The 25,308-nt window shown below is 40.8% G+C and overlaps 1 protein-coding gene across 1 annotated transcript in view; it reads left to right on the top strand.

Annotated features, from left to right (window-relative positions):
• The first annotated feature begins 8,603 nt into the window (after positions 1–8,603).
• The window catches only part of STK38L (serine/threonine kinase 38 like), an 82,502-nt gene continuing 65,797 nt past the window's right edge, over positions 8,604–25,308 (top strand). The window contains exon 1 of the mRNA XM_019936160.3: positions 8,604–8,719. The gene's annotated coding sequence lies outside the window, so the exon portion shown is untranslated. The remainder of the gene's footprint in view (positions 8,720–25,308) is intronic.

Here is a 25,308-nt window from a genome sequence, read left to right as displayed (position 1 = left end):
TAGTTCCCTGTGCTATACAGTAGGTCCTTGTTGTTTATCTATTTTATGTACAGTAGTGTGTATCTGCTAATCCTAAACTCCTAATTTACCTCTCCCCTCCCCCCACTATCCCCTTTGGTAGCTGTAAGTTTGTTTTCTATGACTGTAAGTCTCTCTTTCGCTGTTAAGATTAAAAGTCTGGACAAAGCCTACTGTGAACAGCATGTGGGGAAATGGGGAATTTTCTTGTACTGCTTGCCGGTAACAGTGGAAATTAGTGCAACCTCTGGATGGTAGTTTGGCAATCGGTGTGGGAAAAATAAAATGTGCATTCTCTTTGACCCACTTCTAGGAATTCACCCTAAAGTCGACACTCTCTAGTAGGAAGAGATAACTGAGAAGGAAGTTCAATTGTTTTAACTGTTTTCACAAAGTGGACACTGTTACAAACAATGGTTTAAAATACAAAAATGTGAACATCAAAAGATCTCAGAAAACATTTTTTTTAAGAGCAGTCCTCTATATGATTGTGATGTGATTCAGCCTTTGTTCAGTCTAAGTACTGCATGGCTACAACTGCAACCTGAAATTTCTTTCCAATTACTTTTATTTTGGTAAAATACATATAACATAAATTTTCTTCCATAGTTTCTATAAAATACTGGCCCTCGGACTTCCCTGGTGGCACAGTGGTTGGGAATCCGCCTGCCAATGCAGGGGACACTGGTTTGATCCCTGGTCCGGGAAGATCGCACATGCCATGGAGCAACTAAGCCTGTGTGCCACAACCACTGAGCCTGTGCTCTAGAGCCCGCCAACCACAGCTGCTGAGCCCGCATGCCTAGAGCCCGTGCTCCACAACAAGAAAATCCACTGCAATGAGAAGCCCGCACACCGCAACGAAGAGTAGCTCCCCACTCAACGCAACTAGAGAAAGCCCGCGTGCAGCAACGAAGACCCAATGCAACCAAAAAAAAAAAAAAAAAAATACTGGCCCTCCCTCTGATATTTACTTTTTTTTTTTTTTGCTGGTAACAATTATCCTCTGATAATGAGAACATCCTACATTTTCCATATTATGGATGAGTAGATTGAGGTTTAGAGAGTTTAAGTGCCCAAGACCACAAGACTAAGGACTCAGCCCTTAGTCCAAATGTGGACCTCAGATGTGGTCCTCCCTCCATTGCACAGTGTGACACATTTGGGACCCTCTGTCCTACCTGACTGCTTGATCAGTCCTGTCCTCCATCTCTGAGCACAGGCCGTTTACTTCAAACCGTGGAAAATAGATCTGATTGTTGCCCCTATGTCCGACTGTCCCTCCAGGCTCAGACTATAGAACTATAGAAACATCTACTGGCACTCGGGCATCTACAGGGGTATGAGTTACAGACATTCTCCATCTGCCCTGTTCCTCCATTCCCAGGAATTTCAACATCTAGAAAATAAAAATAAAAAATAAAGAAAGTAGATTGAAAGTAGAATGTAGTAGTTGAGGAGTAGCAGCTGCACTTAGAGTCACTGAATAACGTGGCTGTAAGAAAAGGAAAGAGTCCCCACCCCAGCAGATGGGAGTTGCAAAAAAGAAACCCCCTCTAAACCCTCTTAGTTTATAGATTTTCTGAGAACTGACATCATCTCTAAAGAGTGCATTATAACAACCTAAATAGATTTTGAAGCAGAGTCATAATCACTTATAAAGAGATCAACTTAAAAAAATATATTCTATATAAATGGGCTAATAAGTTATAGAAGAAGAACCAAATAAAGTATAGGAACTCTGGTGCAGATCCAAAAACCAAATAGGTTATTTATTTATTTATAATAAATATTTTAATGATAATTTAAATAAATAAATAATAATTAAAATAAATAAATAATATTTAAAATAAACGAATAAAAAACTGGAGAGTAGTTGCTTTTTAAAGGTATGATAATTTTAAGTACTAGACTCACAGAATATGAATAGACTCTACAACAAAGTGACTATAATAATTTCCTAGAATGTATTCAAATTATTTTAGCTTTCTTCAGCTGCCTACATTAAACATGAATGGGTTTTTCTATAAGTTCAATTCTACTATTGTGATGAAAAACAGTCTTTGGGGCGGGGTATTCTTTTTCTTACTTGAGAAAATAAAATTTTTAGGACTCAATCCTAAAATTAGGAATGAGAAAGGCAGTGAGATTTAAGGGGAAAAAAACCCACTTTTTAGTTTTAAAAAGAAGGTATTTTTAAAACTTAATATTATGCAATGTTAGTGAATTTCTAATGTCAATGAACGTCACTTTTGGGAGACTAAAAACGCCAAGCAGAAATTTATTTTTTCTGTTTTGATTTGCTATTCTAAAACTTTAAACCATTCAAATATAGCATATATTATCACAAAATATTATATAGTGTCTTGTATTTTTCTTTTGTAAAGAGCTTAACTATCAGTTTTTCTTTAAGAAGTAGAGAAAGGGAATAATTTACCATCTAGCATTCGGACAGTGTTTTTCACATATACAATATGTGGTGGTCATTAGTACTATTGCCAAATATTCCTGGTTTTTGCTCCTTCCTGGAATATTAAAAGATTGTACCTCCTGGCTTTCTTTTATTTGTATGGGGCCATCCAACCACTTCTGGCCAATGAATGGGTTGTGAGCAAAAGTCTCTACTTGAGACCCTCCAATCTTTTTTTTTTTTTTTTTTTTTTCTGGCACGAGGGCCTCTCACTGCTGTGGCTTCTCCCACTGCGGGGCGCAGGCTCAGCGGCCATGGCTCACGGGTCCAGCCGCCCCGCGGCACGCGAGATCCTCCCAGACCGGGGCACGAACCCGCGTCCCCCGCATCGGCAGGCGGATTCCCAACCACTGCGCCACCAGCGAAGCCCGAGACTCTCCAATCTTGTCTTTGCCTTCTGGCATGAAGATCAGCAATGTGCAAGATGATATCTGCTCCATTGGTCTGGAACCCTGAGTGACCCTGATGAGCAAGCACTATTGCTGACCTGCAAAGGACATAAAACACTAGCAATAAATAAGTACTCAACATTTGAAGCCACTAAAATTCTGTGATTGTTACCACAGCATCACTTATCCTCATCTTACTTATGCACTGTATTTCCTATTTCACAGATAGAAAATCCACTGTATCTCTGTTAGTATCAGGAATCTGTAAAAATTAATAGAGTAGACAAGAATCAAAGCAAGAAAGGTCTGACAGGGACTTTCTCTCTTCATGAATGTAAACAGCACCCAAATCTTCTGCAGATGCAGAGAATCCATTTAATTTGCAGCTGACAAAAGGGTTTCATACTGAAACATGCGTTTTTGTTATATCACTAATTATTAGTATTAGTGATGATAATAATAATAATAGCTACCTTGAATTGAGTGTGAATATATCCTAGGTGTTTATTTATATTATCTCATTTAATTTCATTCAATCCTAAGAGGTAGCTATTTTTCAAACTGAGATCTTTCTATCTTCAGTGTTCTTTCCATTATGGCAGTGATGTTGTATGGTTCACAGAGTCCTTTCATCAAAAAATATTTCATCTTTGCAGCAACTATCATGTTGATATTCTCCCATCTTACAAATGAGGAAATAAGACTTCACAGAACTTTTTTGATCTGTGCAAGGTCGTACAGTAGTAAAAGAACCAGGTCTTTGGAATACAAATCCCATGTGGTTCTTTGTTACACTTTGCAGAGCAATAACTATAATGCAAAGAGATAGTTAGACATAATATATTTTCACCTTTCCTTAATGCTTTTCTTCAGGTTTCTGGTTTACAAAGGTGCTTTTAACTTTGGAGGAGTAATAGCCTAAACCTGGAATGCTTTACACCCTAGGTGATAAATAGTTTGCACTTTAGTCAAGCCAGTTAAAAATTAAAACATGAATCAATTAGAAGTTATTGTTTCCAGGTTTATAAAGTGTTCTGCAGAAGGCAGTCTGGTGAGAGTTCTGAATGGATTGTCATGTGTTTGATTAAATGGTCCAATGAAAGTCCCCTGAAGCTTGTAGAAAAGAACCTTTATTTTCAAACAAACAAACTCAATTGCATTTAGCCTGTCTGGGCAAGAGCCCCTTTGAAAGTCTTGGCTGTGAGAAAAGGAGCCAGGGGTCAAGCACTCTTCATGTCAAACTGGAAAGGTCCATTCAACTTTCTTTGTATCCCATCAACTTTCTATTTGTCCACAATAAAAAAATTAATGGTTTTCCATCGGACAGTCTTCCAAGAGAACTGAAAAGCACTTATTCTCTCTCTCCTCAAAAATTAATTGGCATAACATTATAGATCATTAACTTTTTTCCATAATCACAACATTGAATGTTTTTATTTTACTGTTTTTCTTTTTAGTCTTTAAATATAGATGTGGAATGTGTATATTATGAATACATAGATATATTATTTTTCAAATAATTTGTATACCAAAGCTATTACACTGTTGGTAACGTGCTTTAGAAGAACTCCCAAACCTAACAGTATATTCTGAACATCTTTCTATGTCATTAACCATTTATCTACATATGATTTTTAACACACATATGCTATTACACTGTATGGATCCACCATAATTTATTACACCAATCCCTATCTTTAGATATTTAGATTAGTTCCAACTTTTTACAGTTGTGGATAAATAATGCTGAGATAAACATCTTTGTATGTGACTTTCTGTCCATATCTCTGCATGTTTGCAGTTGTAGCATTCTTAATCCCATTTAAAGGATGGGGATTATCATAATAATAGTACTCGAGGCTAACATTCATCGAGCATATTGTAAACAGGTAAGTACTTCAAACTAGTTTCCCTGTCTCCAAATTCCGTTTTGTACTTTTGCTCAGTAGTACTTATTTTATCTACTGTTAGGAATCTGGGTTGCCGGCTTTGCCACTTGCTATTGGGTGATCTTAGGTAAGTCACTACAGCTCTTTGAGCCTCAGTTTCATCACCTATAAACTGGTGACAATAATACCTAACTCACTGGCTTATTGTAAAGATTAAATGAGACAGTACAAGCAAAGAGCACAATGTTTGGCACACAGAAAGAACTCAGTAAATATTAGCTACTCTTCTTGGTCTATCCATGGAGCTAATCAGGGATTAGCATTGCTCATACTCACACAGCTTGTCTTGATAGCCTCTCTCTTTTTAATCATAATTTTGTAATGCTTAAAAAAACTCCATATCTGCAGTTACAGCTCTATTAACATTCTTGCTAGTTGTGTCTCCCCCCACCCCCTTCCCCCCGGCCACTGCTCACCCCCAATTAGTCTTGCCAAAGACATCTGGAAGGGATCCTGCTCTAATCTTTATATCCTTCTATTTTCTTTGGATTTATTTTGTTTCCTTTTTCAGGTTTCCTGAATTGAGAGCTTGGTTCATTTTTTTTTTTACATTTTTGTGTTTTCTGTTAAATGCATTTAAAGCAGTAAGTTGTTCTCTAAAAGCTGCTTTGACCATATCCCACAGTTGCAAAGCTGCATATATACGAAAGGAACTTTTCTATGTTTCTGTGTTTTCTATATGGAAGAGTTTTATTGATAGTTTCCTTCTGTTGTCATTTACTACCATCATTTGGCATTCTTTGGTTATTTACTATGTGGTAGGCCTAGGGGAGTAAAAGTAATACTAAATTGCACACACTGAAAACAAAAATCAGATGAATTCTGGGTGCTGAAAAGATTTTCATCATGATTTTTCTCTCTCTCCTCTGGCCTACAATTTTAGCTTGCCTACCTACACTTAGCATAGATTTGGAGAAGAAGGAACAAGGGAAAGGGGATAAAAATTCATATTCAACTGTAGGTTAATACAGTTTGCAATGGCCATGGTTACCTGGGTTTATTTAATTCCAATTGATAATAAGACAGTTGATAATAAGAGTTTTGGAAAGCCCTACCAAAAAATCTATTATCTAGACTAAATGTTCTTAATCTGGGTCTGTAATAATATATATGCAAAAAATAAATGTATTTTTCACTAAGCCCTACCTAGTTGAAAATTAGCATTTCTTTCATTATGAAGGTAGTCAGCAAACCACAGTAATATTAGCAACCAGTGACTTTGCCCCCAATAGAACTCATACATATTTTCTACCACATTAAAGTTGGTGCAGATATCTCAAAATATTGTTTATGTGCATCATTACTGCAAAATTACTGTAGGTATTGATCTTGTAATTTAATGCATTAATAAAGAAGCAAGTATATAACTATTAGTTATCTATGGCTGTATAATAAATTAACTGTCCCCCCAAATGCGTGGTTTAAAAAATAAATACGTATTATTTCACAGTGTCTGGGGGCCAGGAATCTGGCAAGGCTTAGCTGGGTCTGTTGGCTCAGGGTCCTTCACCAGGCTCAGTCAAGGTGTCAGCTGGGGCTGCAGTCATCTTGAGGTTCCACTGGGACGGAGTCTGCTTCCAGGCACAGTGGTTGTGGGCAGGATTCAGTTCCTCATGGGTTGTTGGACTGGGTGCCTCAATTCCTCAGTGGCGGTTGACTGGAGACCTTGCTCTGTTCTGTACCACGTGGGCCTCTCTATAAGACAGGGCACAGCCTGACAGCTGGCTTTCATCAGAGTAAGTAAGAAGTGGAGCAAGAGAAGATGAACTAGATGGAAGCCAGAGTCTTTTGTAACCTAATCATGGAAGTAACACCCCATCATTTTTGCCAGATTCTCTTTTTCAAAACCAAGTCACAGGAACTTCCCTGGTGGTCCAGTGGTGAACACTTTGCCTTCCAATGCAGGGGATGCAGGTTCGATCCCTGGTCGGGCAGCTAAGATCCCACTTGCCTCGCAGCCAAAAAACTAAAACATAAAACAGAAGCAATATTGTAACAAATTCAATAAAGACAAATGGTCCACATCAAAAAAACTTAAAAACAAACCAAAAAAACCCAAACCAAGTCACTAGGTTCAGCCCACACTCAAGAGGAGGGGATTGCACAAGACAGAAATACCAGAACGTGAGGATTATTGGGAATCATCTTAGAAGCTGCCTACTACAGAGCTATATCAAAACCTCATTTTTTTACTATTTTAATAATTGTATATTAATATAATCAATTTCCTTTATAGCCCTAGGTAGTTTATTTTATGCCTTTAAAAACACTGTTCTGAAAAAGGGTCCATAGATTTCACCAAACTTCCAAAAGAGCAGTTGGATCTAATTTGATTCAGTTCAGGTGACTTCAACAACCAGGGGCAATTTATTTGGAATGGCCTCAATTAAGAAACTAAAAGTCGAAGCTTTAGCCTGCCTCATGTTATCCTAGTCTGACACCCTAGACAAGTCCCTATTACTCTAGCTCCATGAAAATAGCACGGCGCATTTGAAAACATAAATTTGCTATATAATACTCCATAAACTGTTCTTAATCCTACCCACTTGAAGTACTATGTGCGTGGTGGAGGGAGAGAGTTGTACAGGCCTCTGTCGAGCATGTTTGATCACAATTAAACCTCATGCTCGCATATGGCAATTGTCATTTGAGCCTCAAAATGACCGTATGATATAGAATGAACTGATTTCCCCAAGAATACACTAATTACCAGACTACATAGTGCTTTTTCTGCTATCAAGCTATGCATGAAAAAGCACAGTGAAAAAAAAAATAGAAGTGATGTTCAGATTCTTCCCTAAGTCTTTCGTACATGTCACCTGCTCTTGGTGAAACTTAAAGATAATGATTGGCATCTCTGAATTATATTTTCTGCAAGCACAGTACTAGCTTTGTATACTGTCTTAACAGACTACAAGTAAATGGTATTTAATAAAATCTCCACTATTCAGATAGAAGATAATTTGTCAACAATAATTGGGAACTATTCTCTTGTTTGGCTTGCCCAATATAAACTCAAACGCATCATTTTCCCAAAGCCATCCTTTCTGAGTCATGCTACAGGCAGGTGATTTTCCTCTTAGTTCTCTGATCCTAAATAAGCAGCCCAGTATTGTCAGTTATTTTAGATTTTCCAAGATAACCCAAGCAAGTTTTTCATGAATACCGTGGAGTTATTTTGGTAGCTTTTCCAAATGTGGATCCCTCTCTAGTCTCTACAGTTGAGTCATGATGAAGAGGAAAAGGATCAAGGAAGCTGGGTGGCTTCTAGATGCCACAGCTACTACCTAGGCAACTAGGTCAGTCAGTCCATTTTTGTTGATCACATTTTCCCACTCTGCTCTACAGTTACGTTCCAAAAAAATAATTGAAATGATCTCTAAGCCCCTTTCCTCCTCTAACATTCACATTGCATTGTGAAGCATCAAGAAAAACTCTGGCGACATTTAGGACACGTGACTAATGTGGCAACACACTGGGCCACTCTCAAGAGTGGCCTGAACTAGCTTTGAGCAGAGAAGAGGGAAGTGAGGTGAGGCTGATGAAGGAGGGAAACGGTGACTCCCCAAACAACCCCTCCAGGGTCAGTCACGAATTCACTGGGTGCAGGTGGGAGGGGCGGTAGGGGGGCTGGCTGCGTTGACGACAGAAGGCTACTTCCGGCTGTGGTGCGTATGACGTCAGGACCGAGCCAGACCGGCCCAGCCACCTAGAAGCGGAGCAGGGAGGCCTCGCGAGAGTTCAGGGAGGCCGCTCCGAGATTCCGGCGCGGCGGCGGGTCCCACCTCTCGGGGGCGGGGCGAGGGCGGAGCGGGCAGAAGGGAGCGGACTGGCGGCGGGTAGGTTGCGGCCCGTGCGGAGGCTGAGCCGGCCGCTGGAGCGACCGGAGGCAGGTGAGTGCGCGGATGCGGCGCTCCGCGGCGGAGGGGGCTGGGGCGCTCGGCTCGCCGCGCCGGCCCCAACTCTGAGAGCGGGAGCGGTAGACGATCTTAGGTGTCTTTGGCTGTCCAGGGAAAGCCGGGCTAATTTCGGGGCTGGAAATGTCTCCGGTGAAGCTCCGGCGACGGCCTTGGCCCTCTTGTTTCCCGGGGTGGTACTGGCACCGGGTGCCCGGAGAGGTGGCCTCGAGCCCCGGGAGGCATCTTTGTCCTTCCCTGCTCCTTTCGCCTTCCACTCCTCGGCCCCCAAGCACCACGCTCCCGGTCCCTGCCTGGGCTTCATAAACAATAACAAATGTCGCGGATCCTGTCCTGTATCCCCCGCTCTCCCTTCCCTTGCCCTCAGCCGATGCCACCGAGGGGAAGGATTCTGGGCATGGCTCTTAGATTGTGGGGGCTGTTTGTGTACCATTCCTAAAAACTGATGCGTCAGATTGCTAAACATTTCTCAGATAGACACAGTAAAGCTGCCCAGCTCCCAGAAGACACGGAGTGTTCAAAACCGGTCTCAAAATCCGTCCCTACCACTGGAACCCTAGACCCTTCTTTTCAACATCATTTTCTCCCACTCCCTTTTTTCACATTTACTATCGGGGGCAAATGAGTGGTTGTTTGGTATGGGAATAGGGAAGGTTGTGCCCGATTGAGGAGGAGACGTTTCACCTTTAAAAAGTTGTCAGGTTGATAGCAAAAGAACAAACTTTATTTTCAAAACCAGTGGACTGACTCCCGTTTACTGATACTTTTGTTTCGTGGGACCGCTTTTCAGACTGTAAATTTGGAGGAAAGACATAAAAAAAAAAAAAAATGGGGAGGGGGGCTGGGAGAGCTGGTGGTGCTGAGAGTAGTGGCTTCTCCAAAAAGTGTGATGCTGTTGTTATTCACTTGATAAAATGCAAAACCAACGCTCCTGTCTATTTCATGCAACTTGTGATAAGTTTTGATAGAAGCCGATTGCTCGGAGAAGGTGGCCTGAGTATTAGCTTTATTACTACTAGAGTCTGAGGAAACAACTTACAAGTGTTTTAATTATGCCTCCTAGCTGTAAGAAGGGAGTGAGACTTAGTCTTTTGGGGGGTGTGAGTGGGTTGGGGGCTTAAACTTGTCAGGTCTCCCTACTTAAAGGCAGGGTTTATTGTGGTTTAAGCCCAGTTTTGCTTACTGAGGGCAGGTTTTTGAAAGTTCTTTGTCTCAATCATAAATGTATATAAGATACTGGAAACCTCTTTGTGTTTGTGTAGTCTTTCTTTGTATGCCTCAGGATATATAAAACAATTAAGTTTATTATACTCTCTACCCAGTAGCTGAGAGGTATTGTATGTGAATTGGCCATTCTTGTGACTATTTGAGGGGAGAGAAATTAGTCCAAAATAGGATGTTAAATTATGATGACATTTGTTCATTGCATAGGTACGTCAAAGTACCTTTATGTAAAAAAGTCCTAATCTCAAAGGAGGTACAATGGATAAAAATTTTTTTTTTTGGTTTGATCTTTGGTTTGGTTTTAGCTTTGTGGTGTTCTCCTTGTTAAGATGGCTGATAACATTCCCCATTTGGTTGGGTTATGTTTAGAATGAGAAACAAATTGGGTGTAGTTTGTGTAATCCTTTGAAAGGCCGTGCCACTGGGGAATGAAAAAATTAGACTTAGAAAAACCACATTAAATGAGTGCAATTCTTCTTTAGCCTTTTGTTTTTGAGTTTGTTTTAAAATAAATCAAAGAGTAGAGGCCAGGAATATTTGTGCAACTAAGAAGGTGTCCTCAGCAGTTTTTATGCCAGAAAAAAATTAATTTCAATAGGTAAGACTCTATAAAAACAAAGGAAGAATTGTACTTTGTAGAAAGCGGTAACAAAGCAAGGGACTCAATTCAGCCATTTGTTTTCAGAAAAGTTCTGTCCTCTCAAAGGAAGGGCAACATCATTATGTTAGCGAAGTAGGATAACACTTTAGAAAGTGTTTTCCCAGTGATCTGGGATAAGTTGGAAGCTTTTTTGTATGTGTGTGGCACTTTTTTGTGAGAGAAAAGAGGGCACAAATCAAAGCCAGAAAGATTGGCATCTCAAAGTAATGTTAAAATCAGCAGATGGTCAAGTTACGATTAAGTAGACTTGACATATGCAGAAATTATGCTACTGTATTTTTATATTAAAAGCACCATAGACTTTTTGAATGAAAAAATGAGAATAAGCTTTTAAAGCATAAGAAATTTTTAAAAATTAATTTAAAAAGATAACCTTGGTCATTAGTTATAAAAATATTAAGTGAATCCTTCTTTCCCCCCACTCCAACCCCTCAAATGTTTGTTTAAGTCTTATAACATTTAGCAAGGTATGCCCAGTACTTAAGTGTGCTGATTACATAAAGCTCCTTTCTCCAGGTAAAGGTTTGCTAATTGACAGGATATTGTTGTTCAGAACTTTTAGAGAGAGGAAACTGAAGGGCAACAATGAACAGTATTTGCTGTCCTGTACACTCAGATGAACTGTGGTCTCTGTCTCCAACCTCATGGGAGGGAAATATACCCAATAACTATAGTACACAATGCATTTTGTGGAGAAGCCAAGGAGGGAGGGGTTAAATTCTACTAGACCAATTAAGGAAGGCTTTCAGTAGAGAAAGGCATTTGTGTAGATGATTTGGATGAGCTAGTCATATGATAAGTCATCATAAGCAAACACTTTATATAATGCTGCTTGCCTCTAAACCCTTACAGTACTAATCTACCTGGGTTTAATCCTTACAGCAACTGTATGGAGTAGGTGTTTTTATTCCCATTTTGCAGACAGGGTAACTGAGGTATCTAGAAAATTGTAAAACAAGGATTCCAACCCAGGCATTCTGGCTTATACTTGCATCCCTGTGCTTAACCACTCCCCTTATTTTATCTCCCGCTTTTGTTTTTCTTGTTTGTTTGTTTTTTTGTTTTTTTTGCGGTACACGGGCCTCTCACTGTTGTGGCCTCTCCCGTCGCGGAGCACAGGCTCCAGACGCACAGGCTCCAGACGCGCAGGCTCAGCGGCCATGGCTCACGGGCCCAGCTGCTCCGCGGCACGTGGGATCCTCCTGGAGCGGGGCAGGAGGAACGGGGAACCCTTGTCCCCTGCATCGGCAGGCGGACTCCCAACCACTGCGCCACCAGGGAAGCCCTATCTCCCGCTTTTGATGGCTTTTCTCAGGTCTGTAGTTTCAAAGACTTGATTTGGAAAAATACATTCCTCTGGCACTTAAATTTAGGGATTTGTTTTCTAGAAAGAGCTCCAAGATAGCAAAAACCCAGGTAAATAACTTATTTTTGGCATGTTAGATATTTAATCTCTTTTTGGAAGTTGCTCTTGGTGCAGATTAAATGTAATCATTGAGTAGGACTTTTGATAAATTTGACTTATTACCTAGAAGCAATACCCATAAGGATTTATAAGTGAGAAGTTATAACTATATTAGCTCCTTTGCCTAGTGGAATGTTTGAATCATTGTATATTTGGCTTGTGATTTTTAAACCACTTGGCACTGGGTATTTTTTGGATTGAATTGTGAAGTTGGAATTTAGTTAATGATTGACTGTCATTCTCAGCCCTTTCAGTTTTTATTTCCACAAACAGCTAAATTTATAATGCCTGAATCAGTGTTTTGAATAGAGTGTTGTACATGCTTAAAATGAGAGAAGTTCAATCACTGATACTTTATGTTAGGGCAACTTTGAAAGCTCTCTGGGATTGTGAAATAAAAGGTGCTATAGAACTGTACTGGGCCCAGTATAGGCCTACACAGTAAATGCTTCTTTTTTGAATGAATGGTCCAACTGATCTTATTTATGAAGTTTCAGGAATGGTTCGTATTTGTTATTGGTTATCTAGGTATTGAAATCACAGTAAACTCAATTGGATTTAAATGTTAGGGAAAAAAAGTATGTCTAGGCAGTGGTAGGGGTACTTACCTGTCCTTACCCGTCTAGCAAGATGGAGACCTTTGTCAGTGCACTGATCGACCATACTCATAGTAGAGCTCCAGAGGCACAGTCTCTGTGAATGAATATAAGTGTTCTCTCCTTGTGTGAGTGTGGTAGATTCTAGAAAACCCTGATGACTGTAAAACCTAATGGGAAAAGTGGCAGAACAATAACCAGGATTTAAAGCCCATGTATTTATATTATTACAATAAGACAAAAATGGCAAAACAAATTAAGAAATTTTTCCCACACAGCTTGAATTAGCAGTGCTGGCATATTATTTCCATTTACCACCCCCTGATTAATAAAATTTTCAGGATCTTCAGCCCATAATTTGAGGGAGATGCTTTTAAGTCCACTATGCTTTGTTGTAAAAAGTTCCACATTCCTTTAAGTACGGGTTTTGTTTTGAAAGGTTATTCTCAGTAAAAAGGAGTGTGAGTTGGGCAAACTCAAAGAGAAATCAGACACATACTCTCACCTCCTTGCTGATAGAAATTTTGGGGGCATCTTTTCCCATCATAGGCTAGTTTTTTTTTGTTTTTGGTACGCGGACCTCTCACTGTTGTGGCCTCTCCCGTTGCGGAGCACAGGCTCCGGACGCACAGGCTCAGCGGCCATGGCTCACGGGCCCAGCCGCTCCGCGGCATGTGGGATCTTCCCGGACCGGGGCACGAACCTGTGTCCCCTGCATCGGCAGGCGGACTCTCAACCAGTGCGCCACCAGGGAAGCCCCATAGGCTAGTTTTGTCTGCATTGAAAGTCCACTGAGACAGGTAGCCTCCCTGAGACCTTAGCAGGTACAGGTCAGATAGTGAGCCGACCATTCAGGTTGATGTTGTGTAAATTCAGAAAGGCCTCGAACTTTGGCAATTTGTCTGTGGCTTACGATAGTAGTACTTGTACTGTGCTCAACTTTTAAATTCTTAAACAAGCTCCTTGTCTTCCCCTGAATTAACACCAGACCAGCTGACAACCCAAATTGGTGCTGATTCTCTGGGCACACATATGGAAGGTTTCCTGTCTTCCTTGTCTTTTGCTGATTCTTATTGATTCCACGGGTGTGTAAGTCACTGAGCCCATGTGCAAAGGCAGCATCCATTGCTCTTTCACCTTTTACAGGTATTTGCTATCTCTACATCAGCCTCAGGAGGGGATTCTATTCCTCTTCTTCCTAATTTTGGGGCACTTTTACTGCTTTTGCAATTACCAAATATGATGGAGTTAATAATGGTTAACACCTCAAAATCAACCGCAGATACAACCACTTCCCCAGAATAAAGAACAAGATGGCAGAAACTTAAATGACTCTGCATGATGCTAATACCATCTATTTTGGGCAAGCAGAGTTGCTGTGTCTTTGCTATGGAGCTTCGCTTTCATTCTGTCTATGAATATTTAGAAAATCGAAAGTTCGGAATCAGAGACGCCTCTGTACACATCAATAAGCACCTCTGATTTTTCTTGGTCTTGTTCTTCTGTACAGTCATCGCTCTTCAGCTTTTATGACTCGGAGATTTTGGCTACGCTTCTCTAGATCCTTCTGCCGTCCTGGAGGCACAGGAAGTAATTTGTGCATTTAATATGAAAAATGCTCTGTGTAATCTGTATTTCTCACACACTGTCTCCTAACAGTGGTATGTAGACTTAGCTCTCTGTATATCATCTTCCCCACTGACATGTTCTTGGCTCCTTTTTCTTTCTGAATGTCACCAGTTAGGGTGCAGGTCTAGTAATAATTTTTTTTTTTTTTTTGGTACGCGGGCCTCTCACTGTTGTGGCCTCTCCCGTTGCGGAGCACAGGCTCTGGACGTGCAGGCTCAGCGGCCATGGCTCACGGGCCCAGCTGCTCCTCAGCATGTGGGATCTTCCTGGACCAGGGCACAAACCCGTGTCCCCTGCATTGGCAGGCGGACTCTCAACCACTGCGCCACCAGGGAAGCCCCTAGTAATAATTTTATCAACAACAGTAATCATTTACTTAACACTTACTATGCACCAGATATAGTGCTAAATACTCTATATAAATATTATCCCAGTTAATCCCCACAGCAACCCTCTGAGTTATTATCTCTACTACTTACAAACAAGGAAACTGAAGCCTAGTGGGGTGAAGGGACCAGGGCCTCATGAGTAGATGAGTAGATAGTTAAGTGGCAGAGTTAGAAACTGATTCCTAAGAGCCAGGTTTGCTTTCTCTTATATTGCTTTATTTTATTACAAAAACTTCTCCTTTGCTATTTAATTTACCTCCTTCTTCTAGTCCCACCTGAATTTTCTTTCTTCCCTGTCCTCCCTCCTTCTTTAGGAGTTATTTACATTTTTGATGTAGAGCATAAATTCTCTTGCGAAAAGTATACAGAAATATTTCAGCTCTCTTCTGATTTCCTATAGAGGGGGATTTACTCTTGGAGAGAGCTTATTGTAAGAATAATACTAGTAACACCTTACATTTGTGTTGTTCTTTAGAGTTTTATAAAGCATTTTTACACATTTTCTCGCTTAATCCTCAAAGCAAACTTAAATTCGGGTCTTTAGATTAAAAGCTGCTACAGGTAGTTTGCTAAGGCTTCTATAAAGTTAGTTGATGAGACAGTTCTTGCCCTAAGCAGTTTTAATGTTGAAATAAATGATATGATCAAATGTTCTGACTTCATTCAAGCCAAATGGGAGCAGATATATATCATTGCAGCCCAGCGTTTTCTTAAAAGGTCTTATAGTTTTGAGCTTTGAACTTCTTTTTTGGTCAAAATTGAGAAGTTGGAGCTTTAGTTCTGCATTTTAAATCATAAAATGTTTTAAGTTCTCAATTCTTGTGATTCAGGTGAATGATAGTTAAATTGCTGTCTACCTCATCCTGCACACAACTGTTGGATTTAACTAGAACAATTATGATGAAGGAATGGGGTGGAGGGAGGACAGATACTTTTTCAAAAGTGAAATTAGGACTTCCCTGGTGGCACAGTGGTGGTTAAGAATCCGCCTGCCAATGCAGGGCACAGAGGTTCGAGCCCTGGTCTGGGAAGATCCCACATGCTGTGGAGCAACTAAGCCCGTGTGCCACAACTACTGAGCCTGCGCTCTACAGCCCGCAAGCCACAGCTCCTGGAGCCCACAAGCTGCAGCTACTGAGGCCCGTGTGCCTAGAGCCTGTGCTCCGCAACAAGAGAAGCCACTGCAAAGAGAAGCCACCGCAATGAGGCCCGCGCACCGCAACGAAGAGTAGACCCCGCTCACCGCAACTAGAGAAAGCCCACGTGCAGCAACGAAACCCAAGGCAGCCAAAAAATACAATACAATACAGTACAATACAGTACAATACAATACAGTACAATACAATACAATAAAATGTTAGCTTAAAAAAAAAGTGAAATTAAAGAATTGGGGATCCTAACAAGGGCTTGATGGGGGTATCTTACAGTAGCACTGTTTTAGGAAATTGGTTATAAATTTTAAAGAATGGATAAGCTGCAAGTATTCACCTCTGGAAAGTTGTGTTATTTGAGAGATCAGAGAGCTTATGTAATGAACCATTTTTGAAATACTATCTTGTGCCAGTATCTTGTTTTATTAAATTTAGTTTTTATTGAGTTGTGGACATTTTTACTTAGCTGAGCATTTGTCCATTGACTTGCCCCCATTATGGAAATACCACACCATGTTTGTCCTTCTTAATTTTTCTGTATTTGTCAGCAGGGGCTAATTGTCTGGTTTTGAAGACTAGGGAGTTGCCTTTTGTTGTCTTTTTACAATAGAGATCCATTTCATTTGGACACATCTTTCAAATCTGGTTGAGAATATTCTCCATATGTCCACTATTACCTCGCCAAACAGAATAGACTTTCTATTTTTGTGGCTAGAGTGGAAAAATTTCAGTCTTGAATTGTATGTATTTGACCCACTGATAGTCTTAATACTGGCAAATCCTAAATTAATCACAGACTCAATATTTTAGTGAGGTTAATCATCACACTTCAACATTTATCAGCTATTTTCTGGGCACTGTATTAGGTACCATGGCAAAATAGAGACAAGTAAAATGTATTGCCCTTCTATTTAGAAAGCTTCAATCCAGTAAGAGACAAAATGTATGGGTACAAATAACTGTAATTCAAGCAGAAAGTGATAAGCAAGTAACAGGGCCCTGTGGGAGCAGAGGAAGGAGAGATTGCTTCTGGCTGGAGAGATTAGGAAGGCTTCTTATATAAAGTGAAATAGGAATTGACCATTTATGAGTGAAGGACATGCTAGGCAGAGGGATTAGCATGAGTTGGTAACATCTGTACAACACCTGATAAATTATATGTTAATTATTTACTTCTCTGCCCTACTGGACTTGAGCCCATTCAGTTTAGGGAACAGGTGTTTTTTCAGCTTTTCATTTTCTGCATCATCAACTGCTCAACCTGGTATATTTAATTAAAGTATTATCAATACTTTAGTAATGTTACAGAGGCAAGAGTATACAGAACGGATTCAAGGGAAGAGGGACCGGAAATGGGAAGACCAATGAAGAGACTAATTTAAATAATCTAGGAGATAGATAATGAAGTTCTAAACCATGTGGGATTGGAAAGGAGAGACTTGGATGAATGGGTGATGCCCCTTCATGTTGAGACCTAGGGAGTTCTTGGACTCTGTGAATTACCTATGAGGTACGTGTCGAGTACCAGGAAATGCAGTGATGAAAAGACATGGTGCGCACTCAGAAAGCAGGCAGGCACCTGCAGGGCTGCTTAGAGGTTTAGAAATAATTGCAGTGTCATGTAGCTGCTGTAATGAAGGAGCACTCAGGGGAGCAACTAAGGAAAGGGAGCACCTATCTGGGAGAATCAAAGAAGGTCTCCAGGGAGGTGGTAGTGTTTGAGCTTAGACTTGAAGGGTGAGTAGGAGTTTTTCAGGCCAAAAAGCAGCAGGAAAACATTATAGCATAGAATGTAAGAGGCTGTTGAGGGATTATTTTAGTGTTGGGGCAAGAGGATGGATAAGATAAACGAACTTGTCCTAATAAAATAACTTTATTTTTGCTGTGTTTTTCTATATTTATTTTATTCAGCTTTAGTACTCTGAGCTTCTGTAAGGAAGTGTTTCTGTTGCCTCTTACAGCCTTGTGGAAGCACCTCTGCTGTGTTTCGCACTCAGCCTGCTGCCAGGGATAAATGTCTCTTGCTTCCATTTTGTGAAATTAAATAGAAAAGGTAATGACACCATTAGCCAGAGAGATAGAGGAGAAGAAATCCACTAAAACCTTTTTCTTTGATGAGTGCCCGGAGCAAGTAGGGTTGACGTATAAGGAGAATGCGCATCAGAGCATGGCTTCAGGAGCACTTGACTTGAGGGAGAGGGGATTGTGGTAGGAACATAACTATTTACCTTTCCCATCAAGTTTTATGGTGCCCTAAAAGTTTCCCAGAATTGTAGTATCTAGTGCTAAAGTCCTTTTATTCTGGATATAGCCTTTTTTTTTTCATCTTCTCTATGCTAGCGCTTATTATATTGTAATTACTTAGCATGACTCTAAACTTCAAATGGTGTCAGCCATTGTCTCTAGTTTGTCCTGCTTCCACCTTCTTTGGTCATTTAGAAACCTGCATCTGCAAGTCATGATTCTGAGTCTCGACATTAGACTGCCAGAGCTAAAAAGCACTCAAGGTTTCTTTTCACAAAGGTTTACTTTCTGCAGCCATTTGTTTTTTCTGTCCTGTGAGTTGGGCCACTGACACAGAATATAGTTAAATTGTTTTCTAAGGACAACTGAAAAGTTCATTGTAGACCCCAGTTAGGTGTATTTCTGGCGGGGGGTGGGGGCGGCGGTGTTGACAGCTGTGTTAGCTTTAGTGCCATTAGTGGTAATAAAATCTATGGCCACTACCAGGAGGAAAGCGAAAGGCAGGACAGGGGAAGAAAACGAAGGCTTGCCGAGGGGCGGGAGAGGCATCTTCGGGGGGCGGGAGAAAAGGGGCATATAGTTGACGGAGGTCAAGCACCTCTAACACCCATTCCAGGTGCCACTTGGTGGGGCCAGTGCCATATTTTAAGGTTAAGTTGAGCCGCAAGTAGTGTTGTCTAAAAATACCCTGGGTGAATTGTGCCAAAAATGACAGTTTGTTTTCATCAAACATTTCTGGATTTAAGTTTAAAAACTTGTTTTTGTACCTGTGTCTCTCTGTTTTTAGAATTGAGCAGAAATGGAAACAGAAACCAACACACTTTAAATATTAGTGAAAGTTATAGCTACCCGTCTGAAATGTTAAGACTTAAAACCATAGATTATGTATAGTCCCAGTCAGGTACAAGGTGACAGAAAGGGAAAGGAAGAATAAGTAGGCACATGTGTTTGGGTAAAACTGCATGCTGATACCAGCCGTATAACTGGACGCATAGAGGGGAAAGTAGGATAAGAAATTAGCTCTAGAGCCTGTGTTTTCCTTTCTAGGTCAACACAGGTCCTCCTTCCCTTTATGAAAACATTATCAAATAAGAAACTTGTTCTTCAAAATGTTTTTTCATCATTGGACAAACAAAGCCAAAGAATAAAAATAGGTATGATTTTAGTTTTTCTGTTAACAGTGATAAAAAGTTTTCTCAGATTGTAAGAAATACTGGATTGAATTAAAGTCTTTGACTCAGAGTTGAAAGATGCTGTGGAGTTGAAAGATGCTGTAGAGGTCAAACAGTCCAGTTCTCTACTGTGAATTCCCTCTAATCCCTGGTAAGTGGGTGTTTAGTCTTTGCCTAAAGATTTCTGTTCCTCGCCTAAAGATAAGAAACTTAACAGATCACAGCATTGCTGACTTTCATTCTCTTCAGTGGTTGGTGTTCTCCAGCCTTCTGTCTCCGATCCTCTTCTCACTCCACACACTCTGGGGTCTGGATGGTCTCATATGCTCCGATATCTTCTTCTTTGACAACCCTGTGATGATGACTTCCAAATCAGACCCTTTTCTGAGCTTGAGACCCCATGGTCCATCTCTTTCCTAGATATCACCACCTGGGTGTTTTCCACAAGAGTCAATGTTATCTTCTCCTTTCCCAGAATCTTTCTCATGCTTCTTACCTCCTCCAATGCATGATGTTATTCTCTCTTTGGTTGCCCCAGCCATAAACCTGGAAATCATCCTTGACTCCTCTTCTTGTTTATCCCTCACATCCAGTTATTTATTAAGTCCTCCTTACTACCTCTTGAATTCTATCCATCTCGGCCCTTTTTCAGTGTCAGTATCTTCACGTGGACTCCAAATTACTAAAATAGCCATCTCTCTGCTACCAGTCTTGCTGTCTTCCGTTTTCTATGTGGCTGCCAAAAGGGTTCTCCTAAAATGTAAATCTGATTATGTAACTCCTACAGTTAAAATTTCCAATGATTCCCCATCGCCTCCTCCAGATTCCTTAACATGGCATGCGAGCCTGAGTCCCTTTAAGAAGTGGTGCCCTTTTGCTTTTCTAGCCTTATCTTTCATTACTCCCTCTACACACCTCTGCAGCTGTACTGAACCTCTAGCTTTCTCTGACCTTGGGTCTTACATGCTACTTTCTGGAATGCCCTCTCCCATACTCTTCTGGGTAACTCCTGTGCTTTCTTTAGTACTCTGCTTAGGCATCTCCACTTTCTGGGATGCCTGCCTTGACCTCTCACCTCTTGTTCAGGGTTAGGTGCTCCTCCTTTGCTTTCCCACAGCATCTTGTGCATCTCTCTCATGACACTTTTTATATCTTAAAACCCAATCACAGCTAACATTGTGAACATTTATCGTGTGCCAAAACTTACTGAGCTTTTTCTATGTGCCAGGCATGGAACAGTGTAAATTGGAAAGTTCTTCCTTATGCAGCTTTCAACTGGTTGTCATCACAGAATTAGAGAGAATTTTGTATCACTGTAAGAGTGATGTTTGAGGACAGCTGTCTTATGCCTTCTCTGTTTCAGGCTAAGCGTGCTCATTTAATTTGTTCAAATATCATGGATTCCAGACTTCTTACCTTCCTGGCCACTCTCCTCCATATGTGTTACATTTCGTTAGTTTTCTCTCTTAAAATGTGTGGTTCAGTTTTAGATAAATTACAGTTGTCATAAAGAGAAGCAGAACTTCACAGGTGTGTAGTATCTGGATATATAGATTGTCATATTTAAGATATAGATCTCACTTTTCCAGGTACATAGATGTGAATTTGTGTGTTTGTGTGTGTGTGTGTGTGTGTGTCCAGAAATACTCAGGATTCTAGAATTTACTTACATTTAGCAAGTGACCAGGAGACTGACATAGAAACAAAAATGTCAACTAATGAATTTGTTAATATCACTGTGAGTAGAACGGAAGCTTGCATTATTTGATCAGCGCACTGTCACCTCAGTAGAACAATCTACGTAGGATGTGGTCATTCTAATCAAAATGGGTCATCCTCGTGAGGAGTGTCACTAAGCCACAATAGCTGATGGAGCCTCTTTTTTATAAGGGTGCACCTGCCCAGCACTGCTCTGGATATGGTCAGCCATCTCCACCTCAGACAATGTTAGGGGAATGCAGGCAAAACCTTGCTTGTTAAACTCCTGCTTCCCCCGCCCCCTAGATTAATGGAACTCTTAATGTAACTCTTAATTAATGTAACTCTTCTATTAACACAGTCTTTCCTTTAGCCAGAAGAAAAGCAATTGACAAGGTTTCAGCTTTCTTAATTCACATTCTAATCCTGCCTCCCAAAAAGTACACCCTGCTCACTTTTTTTTTTTTTTTTTTTTTTTTTTGCGGTACACGGGCCTCTCACTATTGGGGCCCCTCCCGTCACGGAGCACAGGCTCCAGAAGCGCAGGCCCAGCGGCCACGGCCCACGGGCCCAGCCGCTCCGCGGCACGTGGGACCTTCCCGGACTGGGGCACAAACCCGCGTTCCGTGCATCGGCAGGCGGACTCCCAACCACTGCGCCACCGGGGAAGCCCGCCCTGCTCACTTTTGATTGCATTGGGATATTCTCAAATATTTTCAGTTACACATTTTCTTGGAATTACTATCTAATTGATTTGTTTCATGCTGTTATTACTCCCGGAGAGGACTTAATTTTCAAATTACGAGAACATTTTACTTTGTCCCTTCATACTGTCTGTAGGGCATTGCCGACCATTGAAAGCTTCTCCAGGTATGAGCCCAACAATACAGCAAAGAGTATGGCATTCACCTTGCTTCTTCCTAACCTGTGTCTGTTAACTCAGCCTAAGATTAAGGTCATGTAAGTTTTGGGGGCAGTCATTCCACACTTTAATTTGTGGCAAGCTTTATTCAACAAAAACTTTAGTTGTTCTTTATGTATATAACAGTTTATCACAATTTATACTTAGCATTTGATTGCTTTTGAATCCAAATATAATTTTTCCCTTCTCTCTGTTCAATTTCACTTGTTAAAGTTAACCTTCTGTAAAAATTAGTTTGGATTCTGACTCTGCTGCCCCACTTTTGATTATTCTCTAGGATCTATTCATCCTCATGTTTTGATAAGGATGTCGTCAAAAGCTTTATCTGGTTCATTGGTAATATAACTGTCTAAGCCCAGTGAGCCTTGCAGAACTTTCTTATGAGCATTCTGGGTTTTGTTGCTTAATCAGTTATCAACACATCTATTACTCAGCCCATTTTTCTTCATCTTTCTCCCTTACCCCTCTAAAAAAAATTGGAGAGTGGAGCTTGTTAAGTACCTTTCAGAGAGTCACATAGATTGTTTGCCTTGTAGATTTGCCAAGAAAAGAAATAAAGTTGCTGGGCAAGACTTGTTCCTCCTGAATCCTTGCTGATTTTTAGCGATCACCCACCTTTGTCTGTGCTGTGTGACCACCTAGAGGGATGGGATAGGGCGAGTGGGAGGGAGGCTCCAGAGGGAGGGGATATATGTATACATATAGCTGATTCACTTTGTTATACAGCAGAAACTAATACAACATTGTAAAGCAATTATACTCCAATAAAGATGTTTAAAAAAATTAATCAAGGCTAGTTTAACTAGAATTCTGTTCTTGAGAACTTCCTGAAACGTATGACATATCTTACCTTTTATAGTCTCAAGCGGGATTTACTTTTCTCTGAACTTTTTGTAATTTTTGTTCCCTAGTTATGTCCCACATTCCCATCCCTAGCCATTGTAACCAACTTCAGAATTACTCTGAGGTTTCCCAATTAATCGTTGCCATTTAATCGGCTAATTCCTTCCTAGTGGTTGCATGCATATCCAGAATGTTTCTTTCCCTATGTGAGAGATGGAAGGCTAAGCGAGGCATTTATCAGATGCCTTGATTTTTAGCTGTGGGAGAATTCTAGCAGATATCCCAAATGTCGAAGTCCCCATTACAGCTCAGTTTGTCTCTATGTCAGCTTCAGTCTCTAACATATTCCAAATCAGCAGTTCTTTTTTTTTTTTTAACATCTTTATTGGAGTATAATTGCTTTACAATGGTGTGTTAGTTTCTGCTTTATAACGCTTTATAGCAAAGTGAATCGGCTATACATATACATATATCCCCATATCTCTTCCTTATTGCATCTCCCTCCCTCCCACCCTCCCTATCCCACCCCTCTAGGTGGTCACAAAGCACCGAGCTGATCTCCCTGTGCGATGCGGCTGCTTCCCACTAGCTATCGATTTTACATTTGGTAGTGTATATATGTCCATGCCACTCTCTCACTTTGCCACAGCTTACCCTTCCCCCTCCCTGTGTCCTCAAGTCCATTCTCTAGTAGGTCTGCATCTTTATTCCTGTCCTGCCCCTAGGTTCTTCATAACCATTTTTTTTTAAGATTTCATATATATGTGTTAGCATATGGTATTTGTTTTTCTCTTTCTGACTTACTTCTCTCTGTATGACAGACTCTGGGTCCATCCACCTCACTACAAATAACTCAATTTCATTTCTTTTTATGGCTGAGTAGTAGTCCATTGTATATATGTGCCACATCTTCTTTTTTTTTTCTGTACGCGGGCCTCTCACTGTTGTAGCCTCTCCCGCTGCAGAGCACAGGCTCCGGACACACAGGCTCAGCGGCCACGGCTCACGGGCCCAGCTGCTCCGCGGCATGTGGGATCTTCCCAGACCGGGGCACGAACCCGTGTCCCCTGCATCGGCAGGTGGACTCTCAACCACTGCGCCACCAGGGAAGCCCGTGCCACATCTTCTTTATCCATTCATCTATCGATGGACACTTAGGTTGCTTCCATGTCCCAGCTATTGTAAATAGAGCTGCAATGAACATTGTGGTACATGACTCTTTTTGAATTATGGTTTTCTCAGGGTACATGCCCAGTAGTGGGATTGCTGGGTCATATGGTAGTTCTATTTTTAGTTCTTTAAGGAACCTCCATACTGTTCTCCATATTGGCTGTATCAGTTTACATTCCCACCAACAGTGCAAGAGCAAACCAGCAGTTCTTTATGCTTCTCCTTTTCCACCATCGCTCTATTCCAGTTCAGAGTCCCATACCATCAAATCTCAGCGATGCTTAGTGGTATTATATTAACTTGTTTTTAAAATGTCAGTTTTCTTTATTTAATACCATATTCTGAACATGGGTTTGCAGGGACCTAAGACCACATTGTTGCTCACACCCTTCCCATTTCTTTTTCTGCAGTAAATAATTTGTTAGACCCTACGCATTATTGTCATTTTTTCTTTAAGAGTATGACCAGCTTCTTTCGTAGTTACGGTAATATCTGGACTTTTTCTACCGCTGCTTCCATTTTAAGCTTAAAGTCCACTTGATCAGTGAGTCAAAATTACATAGTAACTTCTGGGAATATATTCAAAGGAAACAAAAACACTAACTGGAAAAGATATCTGCACCTCCATGTTCAAGCAGCATTATATACACTAGCCAAGATGTGGATATGACCTAAGTGTCCATCAGTGGATGAATAGGTGAAGAACTTATACATGCACACATACAGACACACACACACACACACACACACACCCACCCACCACACACTAGACAGTTTCTGAAAAGTGAAATGTAAATGAGGTTGGAGAAATCAAGAAAAGCTTTGTAGAAGAGGGAATATTCATTAGGTTCTTTAAAAATAAGTAGAGGGGAAGGGAAGGGCCATTTTTATGTTTAGATATATCAGGGCTTGGTGGTAAGATTGATTATGGCATGTCTGTTGGTTCATGAGGGACGAGACCGGAAAATAAAGTTAAGTAGTAAGGGTGGAGCCAAATTATGGGGTTTAATAAAAGCCAGGCAAAGAAATTTAGATTGGAATGGAAAAAAGGGGGTGGCTTTAAAAGTTTTTGAGCCTAGGAATGACATCATCCAAATTCTGTATAAGGAGCTGTGATTTAGCAAAGGGAGAGAATGGCATCAGGAAGACCCACTTGAATACTGGTACAGTCATGTTACTGACAGTGAGTGCAGTCAGGGCCTGGACTGCATGGTGATGGAAGTAAGAATGATGAGTAAGATGGGATGGGAGAGAGATTTCAACAGGTTTTATTGATGAACCTGAAATGGGAAAGGGAGAGATGAATTAAGGCTGCTTTCTAAGCTATCTGATTGGGAGAAAGGTTAGTGCCATGGCTAGAAATGGGGTTGTTAGAAGATGGGCTGTGGGGGAAGAGTTATG

The sequence above is a fragment of the Tursiops truncatus genome, chromosome 11, assembly GCF_011762595.2.
Source record: "Tursiops truncatus isolate mTurTru1 chromosome 11, mTurTru1.mat.Y, whole genome shotgun sequence".
Lineage (NCBI taxonomy): Eukaryota > Metazoa > Chordata > Mammalia > Artiodactyla > Delphinidae > Tursiops > Tursiops truncatus.
This window is presented reverse-complemented; position numbering and strand designations above follow the sequence as displayed.